We start from the raw sequence: 16,418 nt of genomic DNA, 5'->3' as shown, positions 1-16,418 counted from the left end.
CCTTGCACAACCAGTCCATCCTAAAGGAAATCAGTCCTGGGTGTTCATTGGAAGGACTGATGTTGAAGTTAAAACTCCAATACTTTGGCCACCTGATACAAAGAGCTGACTCACTGGAAAAGACCCTGATGCTGGGAAAGATTGAGGGCAAGAGGAGAAGGGGATGCCAGAGGATGAGATGGTTGGATGGCATCACCGACTCAATGGACAGGGGTTTGGGTGGACTCCGGGAGTTGATGATGGACAGGGAGGCCTGGGGTGCTGTGGCTCATGGGGTCGCAAAGAGTCAGACACGACTGAGCAACTGAACTGAACTGAACTGAATTCCTTGCCCATTTTTTTTTTTTTTTTTGTATTGAGCTTTTTCTTTTTTATTGACTTGTAGCAGCTTTCTACATAATATGGATATTGATTTTATATATATATATATATATATATATATGTATGTAAAGCATAGAGGCTTAAATCAACAGGATATTATTATCCCATGGAATTCTGTTAGTTGCCTGGCCTCAGCCATGAGGTCTTCTGGCTTTGTATATTTCATCTAGTTGCAGTCAGGAGCAGCTGGGACCTGAGTTATCTAAAGGTCTATTGGGTTGGCCATCTAAGAGACTCCCACCCAGGGAGGCAGGGGTGTGATCTGCCCTTCACAGTTCTCCGGGGGCTTCAGCTGGGACTCCCTGCCACGGTGCCTCCAGGTGGCCTGTCCATGTGGTCTGGGCTTTCACAGCCTGGTGGCTTATTGCTAAGTGCAAGCATTCTAAGAGACAGGATGCAGAATGGCCAGTCTGAAATCCTAGGCGTGGACAGTAGCACAACATCACGTCTGTTATGATTTGTTATAAAGTAGTCAGGGAGCCCAACCAGATTCAGTGTGGGAGACAGGAAGAGCATTTTGAAAATGTCATCCTCTTGAATTCACCAGGATCCACTCTCTTACTGCAGATTATTAATATATGTACATATTTCCCACATGCAAAATGTGCACTGCCCTTGCCCTCCACACCACTTGCTGAGCCCTCCTTTCCACCTAAGTTTTACTTGTACAATGATGGCTTCAAGTCCAAGGGTCAAGATTTAATGATCTAAATGAGGCCCAGGTGTAGATGAGGCTCCTTGAGCGTGGGCCCTCTCTGTTTGAAAACCTGTGAATCAAAGAGACACGTTATCTACACACACACACTAGACATATTAACACAATGTCGGATAGGCAAAGCAAAACCACAAATGACATTCCCGTTCAAAAGTGAGGAAGATGGGAGGTGCATGATGCCAGTCACTCGTCTAGAGCAGTTATCAAATCCAGCTGGGCACGTACTGCCAGTTCTTTGAATTATTCTGCTTCCTGGGAATGATTTTCCATGGTTTGTGGCTCCGGGCCCCAGTTTCTCCTTTCCTCCTTCAAGCCATCTTTCTTTTTCCATAATACATAGACCGTTCACATCTGAATGTTTCTACTACTTTCTTTCTGCCTGTTGTAGTTGGGGAGGGGGTAACCCATTTCCCTCTGATTCCTTCAGTTCAAGCTGATATAATTCTTTTAAAAATGTCATAGGTCCCTTGTGTATCACATTATTTTAATAGTACACTTCACCAGACGAAAGTCACATGGGTTCTTCATTTGAGCCAAGAGTCAGGATGCTGTGGAAAAACACCCTTAAGATCTCAGAACATTTTTCTTAGTTAGAAGAATCCCTGAGACATCTTAATTCTTAACAGTACTCACCATCAAAGAGAAAAAATCTGAGTGAGGGCCTTCAGATTATTGGAAGCCTTGCTAAGTACACACATGAAATATTCTGAGAGCCCATCTGAAGGTTGTATAGCCACGCAGTCGAGGTCTTTACACCGAGACCATGCTTTGCCAGATTTAGTGTTCATCCTGAGGTCATTCTTTATTTTTTGAGTCTTTTGCAACTGGATCAACTTGGAATAAGAATTTGTTTATTTTTATTTCTTTTTTGTTTATTTGTTAAATTTTTTATTGAAATATAGTTGGTTTACAATGTTGGGTTAGTTTCTGGTGTACAGTAAAGTGATTCAGTTATATATATATGTGTGTGTGTGTCTATACATATATTGGGGCTTCGCTGGTGGCCTAAGATCATGGCATCCGGTCCCATCACTTCATGGCAAATGAAGTGGAAACAGTGGAAACAGTGTGGAAACAGTGGCTGACTTTATTTTTCTGGGCTCCAAAATCACTGCAGATGGTGACTGCAGCCATGAAATTAAAAGACGCTTACTCCTTGGAAGGAAAGTTATGACCAACCTAGATGGCATATTAAAAAGCAGAGCATTATTTTGACAACAAAGGTCCGTCTAGTCAAGGCTATGGTTTTTCCTGTGGTCATGTATGGATGTGAGAGTTGGACTATAAAGAAATCTGAGTGCTGAAGAATTGATGCTTTTGAACTGTGGTGTTGGAGAAGACTCTTGAGAGTCCCTTGGACTGCAAGGAGATCCAACCAGTCCATCCTAAAGGAAATCAGTCCTGGGTGTTCATTGGAGGGACTGATGTTGAAGCTGAAACTCCAGTACTTTGTTCACCTGATGTGAAGCTCTGACTCATTTGAGAAGACCCTGATGCTGGGAATGATTGATGGCAGGAGGAGAAGGGGATGCCAGAGGATGAGATGGTTGGATGGCATCACTGACTCGATGGACATGGGTTTGGGTGGACTTTGGGAGTTGATGATGGACAGGGAGGCCTGGGGTGCTGTGGTCATGAGGTCACAAAGAGTTGGACATGACTGAGTGACTGAACTGAACTGATACTGTTGGCTCAGATGGTAAAGAATCTGCCTGCAATGCTGGACACCTTCGTTCAATCCCTGGGTCAGGAAGATCCCCTAGAGAAGGAAATTGCTACTCATTCCAGTGTTCTTGCCTGGAGAACTCCGTGGACAGAGGAGCCTGGCGAGGTAGGCCATGGGGTCACAAAGAGTTGGACATGACTGAGCGACTAACACACACAACATACACAATCACACACACATATATATTCTTTTAAAAATTCTGTTCCATTCTAGGTTATTACACGGTAGTAAGTGCAGTCTCCCATGCTCTACTGAAAGACCTTGTCATTCATTTTATATTTAATGTTTGTGCCTCTCTCAATCCCAAACCCCTAATTCATCCTGCACCCCCCAATTCTTTTCACTTTCTTCTTTTAAAATACCTCTTTGACATATGGTTAAAGTAATGATCTATAACTCTTGTTTTTATCTTTTAGCTTTCTCTCAAACAATAATTTCACATTTTCTATGTGTTTTGGAAGAGTCACTTTGTTTCATGTACTTTTGTTTATCTACTTTTCTCTGCTTCTCAGATCATTTACTATTTTTTTAAATAATGTTTTTAATTTCTTGTGACCCTGATCAACTTTTTTTCTTGTAGTACCCTGCTTAAAGTAATTGCATGTGATATAAGCTTTCCAAATCTGAGGATAATAATTGCACTTATTTGAAGTTTTTTCCCTTTCATTAATACAGCTTCAAGAAGTATTTGCAATGTATGTGATAGGCAAATAGGTCTTTGACTCATTAATTCCATCTGTAGGATTTAAGGAAATATTCTGAAAAGTTCCAGATGATATATGCACAGTGTTATGTAAGATCAAATTGCTAGCAGAAAGATAGAAAAGAAGGGAGGAAAGGAGAAAGAAAGTCTAATAATAGAAATTTGGTTAAACATATTTTGGTCTGTCCATTAAAAAAAACAAAAATCCCAACATATAATTTTGTAACAGAATCCCAGTGATAATTCCCTTTCAAAAGATAGACAAATAATAATGTAGATTTCTATAAAATATATTGATTATGGTCATTATTTCTGAGAGTTGAGATTAACGAGAAACTTTTACTTCCTATTTAACCACTTCTGTACTACACTATTTGATATATTTGTCAGTCAACATGCTATTTTATAATCAGGAAAGTAATCTATCACCTTTGAAAACCCAATACATGCTTTCTATGAAAATATTCAGAAAATGCATGACAGCAGAAAAAAGGAAGTAGAGAATGACCCATAATTCTACACACTGATATTTTCTGTCCTAACAGCTTAACACTTGGCTTATTTATCTTGTGATGCGTGCACACACACACATGTACGCACACTCACACACATGTTTAGTTGAAGGGCGCACGCCAAGCATGACCTTCTTATTCTTTTTTTCAACCTGGGTTTTACTTGGTCTCTCCCAGGTGGCGCAGTTAGTAAAGAATGCAGGAAAAGCCAGAGAGGTCAACTCGATCCCTAGGTCAGGAAGGTCCCCAGGAAGGTCCCCTGGCAAAGCACTCTAGTATTCTTGCCTGGGAAACCCCATGGACAGAAGAGCCTGACGGGCGACAGTCCATAGGGTTGCTAAGCGTCGGCCACAACTGAGTGACTGAGCGTGGGTTACCTAGTAATATTTGCTGTGCGTCTTTTCACACCAGTTAAGGCATGTCTGTATCTCTATAACTAAGCACATCACCATCCCAATACTTCACTGTTTATCACAGCAATTTCCAGCTCTTCATTGGAGAGCTCACCTTCTCTTCCTATTACCGGTGTTTGCCTCCGTGAGCCTCCTGGCCTCCATGTGAGCTGATTGCCTTCATTCATCCCTGCCTCCTCCCCATGTCCTGAGCGTGGTGCCTGCCACAGCGCAGATCTGCCACATTTCCTGTTGAGTGAATGAGTGAATGAGCCAGTGAATGAGTGACTCCATCCGTCAGAGCCCGTCTCGCCCAGCACACAGAGACCCAGTCATCACGTGCCTCTGGGAGCCTTGTGCGTTTCTCTGCGGTTAGCTGTCCATCTGGAAGCTGAGAGTAATAAATGCCACATCACGGGAAGTTTAAAAGGATGAAAGAGATAATATTTATAAAATACTTAACTTCTTTAGAAGGAAAATCCCCGCCAAGTCCAATGTGTATACTATTATCATTGACTCTCCCCAACCCCATCAATCACACATGATTCGCTAGCTGGTGTTTTCTCTCTCGGCAGCTGCATTTTTAACCCTTTTTTTTTCCCATTAAAGTATTCCAGGAAGTTGAGATGAATACTATTCCGTGTGAACCTCACACCTTCTTTAAAAATCGCAGCGTGTTCTACACTAATTAAAAAGGCGATTTTTTTTTAATCCTCCCAACATCTCGCTGAGATAGGGGAGGGAAGCTATTATTATCCTAATTTTGCAGCTAGGGAAACTGACACAGAGACACTCACTCACTCAGCACTAGATGGAGGATGATAATAGATGTAGAACTTGAATCTTTTGGTTTCTATTCTTAAGCTGATGATTCACAATAAAAATCACACTTTAGAATGCAATAAACTCTTCTGAATCTGTGGAGGGAAAAAAAAAAAAAACACTTTTTTCTCTCCCCTAAACAATGTTACACTATGGAAATAAAACATTGACCATGAAGCTGTTCAGACAGTAATTTGCAACAGTAAAGTTGCCAGATTATACTGCCTATTACAGAAAGCATGTGAAGGGAGCTGAAGGGGCTGGTAATCCCCTTCCTTGGGGCTTTTAGCCTGAAGTCTCAAAGCATGGCTTGGTCTGCAGGCTTGTACTTAGCTGTTTAGTTGCGTCAGACTCTTTGCGACCCCATGGACTGTAGCCCTACAGGCTCCTCTGCCGGTGGGATTTCCCAGGCAAGAACTCTGGAGTGGGTTGCCATTTCCTTCTCTAAGAGATCTTCCCGAGCCAGGGATTGAACCCCCGTCTCTTGTGTCTCCTGCATGGCAGGCTGATTCTTTACTACTGCGCCACCTGGAAGCTCTGTATGGGGCTGTGACTCCTACATCAGGCTGAAATTGTGCTTGTTTGAAATGCTAACATTAAAGCCCTTTTCTGTTGCATTGGCACATAATTTTGCCTTATTTTTCTCAGCGATGAAAACAAGTTGCCCATGCTAAAAACAGACTAATAAAGTACAGCTGATTTATTAGTTATTCAAATACTTATTGAGCCCTGATGACATACCAAGCCCCTGGATGTTGGAGAGACCAAAATGAACAAGAGAAGCTGAGTCTCCTCCCTCACAGAGACTACATCAGAGTAGGAGTCACCATAAGCAAACAGCAAACAGGATAATTAAAAGTCATCTGCAGTTCCTATCTGATGAGTTACAGGCATTGTTTAGTCACTAAGTCCCATCCAAATCTTGCGACCCCATGGACTGTAGTCCGTCAGGCTCCTCTGTCCATGGGACTCTCTAGTCAAGAATACTGGAGTGGGTTGCCATTTCTTTCTCCAGGGAATCTTCCCCATCCAGGGATCAAACCCATGTCTCCTGCATTGGCAGGTGGATTCTTTACCACTGAGCCACCTGGGAAGCCCATCATGATGGGCTGAGGTCCATGAAGTAAATAGAGCCGAGTGGAGTTTGGCAAGTGACGGAGGTGGGGCGTCAGATGGGAGCTATGTCAAGACTAGCCCTTTCAGCAGAGACTTGAACCTTAAAGACAGAAACTGCTAGCAAAGCATATTCCAAGCAGAGGGAACAAAAATATAAGGGCATTGTTTCCCCAGTCCTAAAAAGCTTTTCTGTTTCTTGTGCATTTTTCAAGACGAGCCCACGTGGTCTTGCTAATCATTTTCTTCCTTCGGGGGTGGGGGGCTTCGGCGCATCTGCTTTATTTCTTCATTCCAGCCCTTGTAAGTGACAATGTGGCAACAGGCTGTGGGGTGTTCCCCCCCGAGACCTCCTCCAGTCCCTTGGGTCCATGGCACCGAGCAGAGGACCCCACAAAACTTCCGTGAAATACCTGGAACGCAGACTTCTGTTTGGGCGCACGCCTTTTATGTCCTGGCTGAATCTGAAACCATTCCACACCACATAAAAGACTTGATAAGAGATCAGCTAGCAGCTGTTGGAACGAAGCATCTTCATGCTTCCAAAGTTCTCCTTATCTTGTTTTATTTGCCTCGTTTCTCTTTGGCACCAAGTGGAGGACGGGACATGGGCAACACCTTACCAAAACAATGATTTCTTCCTGAAACGTCACCGGTTTCTGGAACTGGCTCTTGGCACCTGGTAGGGGACATTTCAACCCCAGGAGGTAGATAAATTATGTTTCATGCTCTCAGGGCACGTCCCTGGCTTTCTGGGTCGCAGACACCTCCAAGAACACAGGAACTAGACCACAGTTGACTCTTCTTGTGCCAAACAGCAGTGGCTGAACCGCAGAGGCAGCTAGTTCCATGGGACGGCTGTTTCTAATTGCTGTTCCTCTCTTCACCGTTCTGGCTTTGTTTGGAGAGTAAAGAAAGTTTCTAAATATTTTGAACCCTGGGGTCCTTTGTGGCATTCCTTGGTCTCTTCTCCTTTCACTGAAACATAAAACCACCAGCGACTATTTGCTTGTGTAGCCATTTCCATGTGTATACACTCGGGAGGATGGGGGTACAATTCAACAGACTGGTTCCCTCTCAGCTTCTGTCACGTTCCTTCCGATGTGAAAGGCTGAGGACCTAGAAACACTTGCTTGGAAGATGCAATCACCCTAGATGGCTTATCGCAAAGACGGAGCATGGGAGAAAAGATGCTGGCTTCACGTTCAAGTTCAACAAGGTGTAATTAGAGCTCAGCGCTCTCCTCCCATGTCACTAATAAGGTATTTCTGGCAAATGATAATTAAGTCATGGCTTCGAGGCACTACGGTGTGACTCTTACAAATGGGCTAACTCGATTCGTCAAAATCACGTTTATGCAAGGCTTTGATCCCACCTGCAGCCCACACCTGTTTTGCGGGGCCGGGTGACTGGCGGGAGCGCGCAGGCTCAGTTCCGCCCACTGCCCCACCTTGCATCGCGTTCACCGGCTGCCCCGGCCCGTGTGCCCTGACTTTGATCTCCGGGCATCGTGGAAGCCATCGGCTGTGACAAGAGTTTTGGTTCGGCCTCACTGCCTTGGAATGCAAGTCTCAAGGGTTCTGCCCCTGGAAATTGGATGACGAGGTGGCACACGTTCCAGGAGGGTAGGCTGGCATGTCGGGGCATCTCAAAGATGCTTTTCCATAACTTCATTCTTCTGGGGACTGGCCAGAAGTGATGAGTAGACCATAACTCTTAGAGGCTGCAGAAGCTTCCAGAGGACACTGTGAGCCCAGATTCATTACGGTCTGGATACAATTGCACTTTGCAAAGACAGTCGATGTGACATTCTTCTGCCCAGGGTTTTGAATCAGTAGTCCAATCCTCCTTTTCTGCAAGCAGGTGGGAAATCTACATAAAAATTGGAATTTCAGGCATCGTAAGGAGCTGGGAATATTTTTACAACAGGAAGAACAACACAGTTCCCCCTTATTTAAATGGGATCTCTTGTAGTAGATAAGGTGAAAGCTTTTTTTTTTCTTTTCTTTTTTTAAACGGGCCACCTAAAATGTTGAGAGTAGTTTGCCAAAAGCCACATCTGACTCAAATAAGCAAATCTGTTGTGTAAAGCCTGTGCACGTAAAACAGAATCCAAATGCAAGCATGCACACTTTCATGTTGTCCAACTACAGCAATCCGTATCTTATTTGTGTGTATCTTTGATGTCTATTATGTTATGTCCTCTGAAGTGATTACATTGCTTTCATTTAATAAAATTTTTTTCAAGTTGTTTTAAGTTTCTGAATGGAGAGACCGTAAAAAGAGAAAAAGAAAAAAGTGGAATTCTTAGTTGCCGCATCTCAGCTTTTATGTTGGAAATGGCTTATGTTGAAGTTCTTAGTCTAAACAATTTACAGTTTTCTGGATTAAGACCATGTAGGAGAAAGATGAAAATCTTCAAGGCAAACTTACATAAATGTTCTTGCTACTCAGGGGGAAAGTAGACAATTTGGGGCTCTAACTGTCGAGAATTATGGAATTTTTTCTCAAACAGGGAAAAGGTGAAATTTTCTGGGAGACGTACTGGCAGCAGGAAGATTCAATCTAGTCCCCAGACCTGGTTGTCCACAAAGGCAAATATGCCCTCACTGCTAAAGCAAGGAAGGAGCATGAAGTTTTCAAGTATGTATGAGGGAAAAAAACATATTCATTTGCTGTTCATCTGCTGATAGGAAGGGCTTGGGCCGCTGACAGAGCAGTTCCCGTGAATCTATTATTTCAGGTTTCTCTCTTTTCCTCTTTGATAGGAAGATATTAAAAGTAAGTCTGGCAAAAAAAAAAAAAAAAAAAGGACAGAAAAACAGAGTCTCTGAAGTTGCAACCTGTACAGATTCCTGGCCAAAATCCTTCATGTCTGGTGCTCGTCATCAGTGAGCAGTTTGCAGAGTCTGTTCTCTAAAGGATGAGAAAGATTGCAGGGATATCTTAGAAGCCTAAAAATTTACAGACTCGTAAGAGGCGAATGAATACTTACTTTCTGCTGGAAGAAATTCTATGAGGAGAACTTTGAGTATTAGGATTACTCACATATTTAAGCTTTCCTTTGCTTTCCATGTACAGAAGCCCCTTAAAAATTTTTTTTTAGAACTATTATAGCTTGCATATTTATTTCTAGAAGGATTAACAGGTTGTACTATCTCTGCACCTCAGCTCAAAACATAAATTATTTTATTTCCCCATTTTCTTCACATCACCTCTGTTTGGTATGTGTTCATTTTCATATTAAGATAACTTCACAGCTAAGAACAAAAAAATGGAGTTCACTAATTTGGAGTATGGAAGATCCAAAAGAAACACAATGAATTTTCTTCCCCACCAAAACAGCTCATAAGTCAGAGTTCTATTTAGGGGATAGGTGGGTGGTAACACAAAAACCCTTGTGGAATTCAGACACTTTAACTTCTGAAGGATTAAAATCGAGGGGGGTGTGTGTGTGTGGATGTGCGTGTGTGTGCATGCTAAGTCGTGTCTGACTCTTTGTGACACTATGCATTTTAGTCCACCAGGTTCCTCTGTCCATGGGATTCTCCAGGCAAGAATACTGGAGAGAATAGCCATTCCCTTCTCCAGGGGATCCTCCCAACCCAGGGGTGGAACCCAGGTCTCCTGCATTGCAGGCAGATTCTTTATCATCTGAGCCACCAGGTAAATCCTAAAGGAACCTATGTCCTCTTGGTATGTGAGACTGCTTTTTCCTTCTGGAACAGTATTCTCCAAACGTTGGTTAACTCCTAACTCCCTACCTGAGACGGAGTGGAATGGTCTCAAGGAATTCCACACTTTGATTGACCCGAGCACAGCCCCTGCCACTGACGCTTGAACAGAAGGTAGGATTCAACCCTCAGTGACTGGTTAGGAGCCTGGGCTCCGGATGCTGAAGATTTGGGGCCAAAATTGCTTTTCCCACCCAAGCAGATGCCCTGGCGCCTGCCCGCCTCATTTGTCAAATCGGGCTCACGACAGTGCCTGGCTCACAGGGCAGCTGTGACTGGAGTGATTTCGGCCACAGGAGGCGATTTCGGGCCTCCTGGCCAGTAGACACGCAGATAACGTCAGCTTTCACATCCTCGCTGTCGTCACTTTCCCAGCTAGCAAGTCATCTTCTTTATCCCCTTTGGCAGCGGATACACACAAGGCTCCTCTTGATTCCTGCGTGCCGTGCCCGTGGCCCAGTGCTGCCCCCGTGGCCTGCAGCCTGCCCTGCTTGTCAAGCTTCATCATCACTTTCCAGAGCGACTGGGGCACGTCTGCTTTCTGGGTGGTGCTGAGTGAGGGGTGGATGGGAAGAGCCTGAGATTAGGTGAGGTGTCTTCATGTTTAAACACAGATTTCTGGAACAAATGCAGAGGTCATGGGTGCTCAGGAAGAGAGAAAGCCAGGTTTGTGTCACTGAGTTCTTTTTATCCACAAACGCTTAACTAGCCCAGAGAATGTCTTGTAAAATCTGAGAAATGAGACGGATGTAAGTTTCTCATATCATTTTCTCAAGGGTGTGTTAATGGACTAAGTAGTTCTCATGAGGGTTGTTCCCACAGGGGATTCCAATGAGACGCTCTTGATGAACCACATTTTTTTTTTTACACAGGAAGCTAATTCTCTAATACACTCCCCACAGGGGATAGAAATATTAGTTGCTGCAGCCACAGACAGGCAAAGAATAAAATAGGACCAAGATTTATTCGAAGAGACATGCCTGTGACAAATTTCCATAATAACAAGAGTTTAGAAAGACTGGTGTCATGATTTTGACCGTGAAAGACAACTTTGGTTTAAAATTTAGAAAAGAAAACTATCTAATTCTAGTAAAATGATGTTCTGGAGAGGATTTTTTAAAAAGATATTTATAAAGGAAATAACCCACTGTTAAAATATCTTTCGTGAAAGTGTTCCTTATTTGTCTCGTAAGACCACGAAGCCTGCTGTATATGACGGTCTAATCCCAGAGGCTGTGCTTTCCCCCCCTGCATTTTCTCTTAAAGCCAAGGAGGAAGTCATCAAGTTTTTAAAAAACTTTTAAATTCTTATTGAGGTATAGCCGATTAACAAACGACGTTGTGATAATTTCAGGTGAACAGCGAAGGGACTCAGCCATACATATACGTGTATTAATTCTCCCCCAGTCCTTCTCCCTGGAGAAGGAAATGGCAACCCACTCCAGTGTTCTTGCCTGGAGAATCACAGGGACAGAGAGCCTGGTGGGCTTCCATCTATGGGGTCGCACAGAGTCGGACACGACTGACGCAACTTAGCAGCAGCAGCAGCAGCCCTTCTCCCATCAAGGCTGTCACATACTATTGAGCTGAGCTCCCTGTGCTGTACAGGAGGCCCTTGTTGGCCGTCCATTTAAAATATAGCAGTGTATATGTGTGCCTCCCAATTCCCAAAATACCCCTTCCCACCATCCTTCCCCCTGACCAACCATAAGTTCGTTCTCTCAGTCTGTGAGGAAGTCAGCAAATGGACTGAACTTAACTTTGTTTAAGGAGAAGGCAATGACAACCCACTCCAGTACTCTTGCCTGGAAAATCGCATGGATGGAGGAGCCTGGTGGGCTGCAGTCCATGGGGTCGCTGAGAGCGACTTCACTTTCACTTTTCACTTTCATGCACTGGAGAAGGAAATGGCAACCCCACTCCAGCATTCTTGCCTGGGAAACCCTATGGACAGAGGAGCCTGTGGGGTTACAGTCCATGGGGTCGCAAAGAGTTGGACACGACCGAGCAAGTAAGCTCATGTATATCACTTAGATGGCCAAGCAGATGGAAGGCACATCGTAAATTTACCCTTTGTCATTATGCTACTGTTATACTGTCATTAGTCTTCCCTGATAGCTCAGTTGGTAAAGAATCTGCCTGCAGTGCAGAAGAACCCGGTTCAATCCCTGCGTTGGGAAGATCCGCTGGAAAAGGGATAGGCACCCCACTCCAGTGTTCTTGGGCTTCCCTTGTGGCTCAGCTGGTAAAGAATCTGCCTGCAATGCAGGAGACCTGGGTTCGATCACTGGGTTGAGAAGATCCCCTGGAGAAGGGAAAGGCTACCCACTCCAGTATTCTGGCCTGGAGAATTCCATGGACTGTATAATCCATGGGGTTGCAAAGAGTCGATCACGATTGAATGACTTTCACTTCATACTTCGATTACCAAATTTTTGTAAATCAGTGCCAATTTTTAGAAATTAGATATACAGCATTGGAATCACTAGGTCGAAGCATAAAATCATCATTTTGACTTTTTAATTTTCGCAATTATTTCTGTAAATAATAAACTGACCTGATTTTTAGCCATAACTCATGGGTATGGACAGGCTTGGTAAAATACTGAAGTACTTGCCTGGAACTAGTTAGTAAATAGCGACTGGATGAGCCCCTCCGCAGGGTCTCTGGCCATCCTGCTCTTTCCCTGGAGTGCTCAGACTTCTCCAAGGCTCAGAAGAAATTCCAGAACTTTCTCAGCCTCTGTGGTCTGGGTCTGATCTGATTGGTGAGGCCCATACCAATTCAGTCATTAATTAATTGATATGCTTTCTGATCAATGTTGCCACAACACGTATTTTCTGATAAATAGTCACCAGCGTTGCTTAGTATCATTATCCTAAGTCTCTGCTTATTTGTTGGCCATAAAAAAGTCATTGCAATTTAATTCCCATTCCCTTGAGCATTTGTGAGTTCAACATTTGTTTACACATTTGCATTGTCCATTTGCATTTTTCCTTTGTAATCTCCATGCTGGTAATTTTGTGTGTTTTTCATTGAGGGTCTTAGTGTTTCCTCTTAATGATGTATAGGTGTTCTTCATGTTACTTTTAAAGTTTATTTTATTGAAGTAGAGTTGATTTACAGTGTTAATTTCTGCTGTACAGCAAATTAATTCAGTTAGACGTGCTATACAGTAGGACCTTGTTGTTTATCCATTCTCTATACATTGGAAATTTCAAATATTAACACATTTAATGTATATTTATTGTGAATGTAGTTATTAGTTTGCTTATCTTGAATGTTGTTAGTTATCTTGTTTTCTGAAGTTTATCTTAAAATATGAAGACATTTAAATTCTTTCATTGCTGTGGTATTCAGAAATCTCCCCTCTGTTAGAGTCAGAGAAAAAGCTAAATTATGTCTTCTTAGCATCTTTCAACCTTTTGTTTTTATGTCATAAACATTAATCTCCTTAACCATATAGGTAATCTTGGTGTCTGATGAGAACTAGGAGCTATAGTTGGTTGTTTTCTGATAGGGGGTCCCCCCAGTTTGGTTGACTTAGATGCCTCCTTTGTTCTGTACATGATTTCTGGCTTAATTGCCTATTTTAACACTGCTTTGGAAAAAGAAAGGCTGTCCTGTGTCAATATGTAGTGCCTCTGGTTTCCTGGCAAGCACGATGCCTGCGGCATCTTTCTAAACCGTCACGAGGTCCGTGCCGTTGCTCTGGTGTAGGAACAAGAGAGTCACAAGAACCGCTCTCAGCCCACTGGGTCTTGGCAAAGCAGCTCGCCACTCTGGAGTAGTGGCTTTGCCAGAACTCTGCATATAGCCTCGGAGTTGGGCCTGGAATGCTTTCTTAGAGAAAAATGAGGTTAGAAGATGTATTCATCACCTCTGACTCCACAGGTATTTTGCTAGGACAGGGTCTAATTTGGACTGTAACGATGTGCTTTCATAAAATAAGTTTAGAAAAGGAAAAAAAAAAAGAGTATGAATTTTCAAGGATTTATTTCCATTGATTTCATAGGAGAAAGACCCTGGGAATGGAAAAGATTCTTGGATCAAAACTGAAATTTAATTACTTCTTCAAGTTCTAATGACAGCACTTTTCTGTAGTTTTAGAAGTAATTTGGGTGAATCCTTCCTTTTGCTTCACTGCAGAAGTGAGGCATAGAGCAAGGATGACCCAGAGGGAAAACAAGTGTCACTTCCTTTCACTTTTGACCCATCAGTAATTCCAGGTGAAACACACTTCAGGTTAAGACATTTTTTCGTGGACATCATTGCATGTTGCTGTTGTATCAACTCCAAACTATGTTTTCAATTACTTACCTACTTACCTTGTGGAGAAGGAAATGGCAACCCACTCCAGCATTCTTGCCTGGAGAATTCCATGGACAGAGGAGCCTGGAGGGCTATAGTGCATGGGGTTGCAAAGAGTTGGACACGACTGAGCGACTAAGCACAGCACAGCACAGTTGCTCAGTCACGTCCAACTCTTTGCAACCCCATGCACTGTAGCCCACCGGGTTCCTCTGTCCGTGGAATTACCAGACACGATTATTAGAGTGGATTGCCGTTTCCTTCTCCAGGGTATCTTCCCAACCCAGGGATCAAACCCATGTTTCCTGCACTGGCAGGTGGATTCTTTACCACTGAGCCACCTGGGAAGCCCAGCTGTTATAATGAAAGTGAAAGTCAATAGCTCAGTCATGCCTGACTCTTTGCGATCCCATGGATTGTTGCCCACTAGGTTCCTCTGTCCATGGAATTCTCCAGGCAAGAATCCTGGAGTGGGTTGCCCTGTCCTTCTCCAGGGGATCTTCCCAAACCAGGGACTGAACCCAGGTCTCCTGCATTACAGGCAGATTCTCACCGGTTGAGCCACCAGGGAAGCCCTATTATCATAGTGTCATATTATAAGATTTTACTTTACAAGTAATTAGTGTACATTATTGAAGAAGACCTAGCATTCTTAGTGTAGAGAAGTTACAACAGAAAGTGCATTTCATAGTTTCTTTTGTGGGAGAAGAATTCATCATATTACCACTTGTCTCACTGGCAACTTATTTCCTACAGTGTGTATGTGAAGTTGCAGAAAAATAAAGACACAAAATTTAAATTTGAAACTTTATTTTAGGATTGATTAAGTTATGTTATGCTGTCAATGTGTCAGACGGGTTTTTGGAGTATGTTTTTTGTTAGGCTATCATTTTTAAAGAAACCTTTAACAAATAGCGTTTAGAACTAATACATAAATCTGTCAGTATTTTCAAAAGTGCTATAGAGTTTCAAAGAGAAAAGCATTGTTCTTTACCTTGCCCAATATAGCAATGAAACTAGGGCAAGCTGATTTTGTGTAAGATTCCGAAGCTCCACTGTCATGTCACGAAGGCTTAAAAGCCCTTAATTTACATTTTCAGAAAAAAAATTACAGAATTAAATATCTTTGAACCAGCAAGACTGTTCATTACAGGAAGTTATTATTTTGATCAGGCTGTTGGTTTCTGAAGTATCTTGGCAACAATACAAAAATAGCTTTCCCTTGTTAATAAAGAACAATCTGCAAAAACAAATTAGAAATGTGTTAAGGACAAAATAAACAGACATTTTATTTTTTAAACTTGGGGGCCTCTGCCTTTCACAGACTTCTGGAATCTGGGGCGCTCCACCCAACTGCTACACACTTTATTGCTCTGTTATAGGTTTGGCACGAGACGAATAATTTTCCAACTGTTGGAACAATGTGGATTCACATTTTTCCAGAAGGGGAAAAAAAACTCTATCTTACATATTAAATTCCAAATAGAGAAACAGTGTCTGTATCACTCTTGCCATTTCATGATGGAATTTGAGAACTAAGGGAAAAATTAGACGTAAGAAAATGGTATATCTAAGTGTAGTTGAAACCTACATCTGGTGAAAGGATTTTTAAATCGGTGGAGAAAAGTCAATTCACAGAGCCAAGCTCCCATGTTGTGAAATCTTACTTATAACAGTCACTTGAGGCCAGTCACCTGGGATTTGTCGAAATAACTCCTGTCTAGTTCTTACTGTTACATATTATACACGCACTGCTGGCTGCCAAAGAGAGCTTGGTCGAACCTGGGCCAAGAAATCGTTCTCTGAATACTTGCTTAGTCTAATTGTTCCTCCTAGGTGATCAGAAATTAATACTGACTTAGCTGCCATTGCAAGTGACACAGCTGTTTTGGTGGGGTGGAGAGAGGTTTATGTTTTTGCTTTTTATTTTAGAAAGGATGACATTGAAAATTTTCATATTCATACAGAAGGATGATGTAAAAAATGTGCAGTGGAAGGTGATCTTTCGT

Source organism: Bos indicus x Bos taurus, chromosome 12 (genome assembly GCF_003369695.1).
Source record: "Bos indicus x Bos taurus breed Angus x Brahman F1 hybrid chromosome 12, Bos_hybrid_MaternalHap_v2.0, whole genome shotgun sequence".
NCBI classification, from domain to species: Eukaryota; Metazoa; Chordata; class Mammalia; order Artiodactyla; family Bovidae; genus Bos; species Bos indicus x Bos taurus.
The sequence above is the reverse complement of the archived record's forward strand: the minus strand, read 5'-3'. Positions refer to the sequence as shown.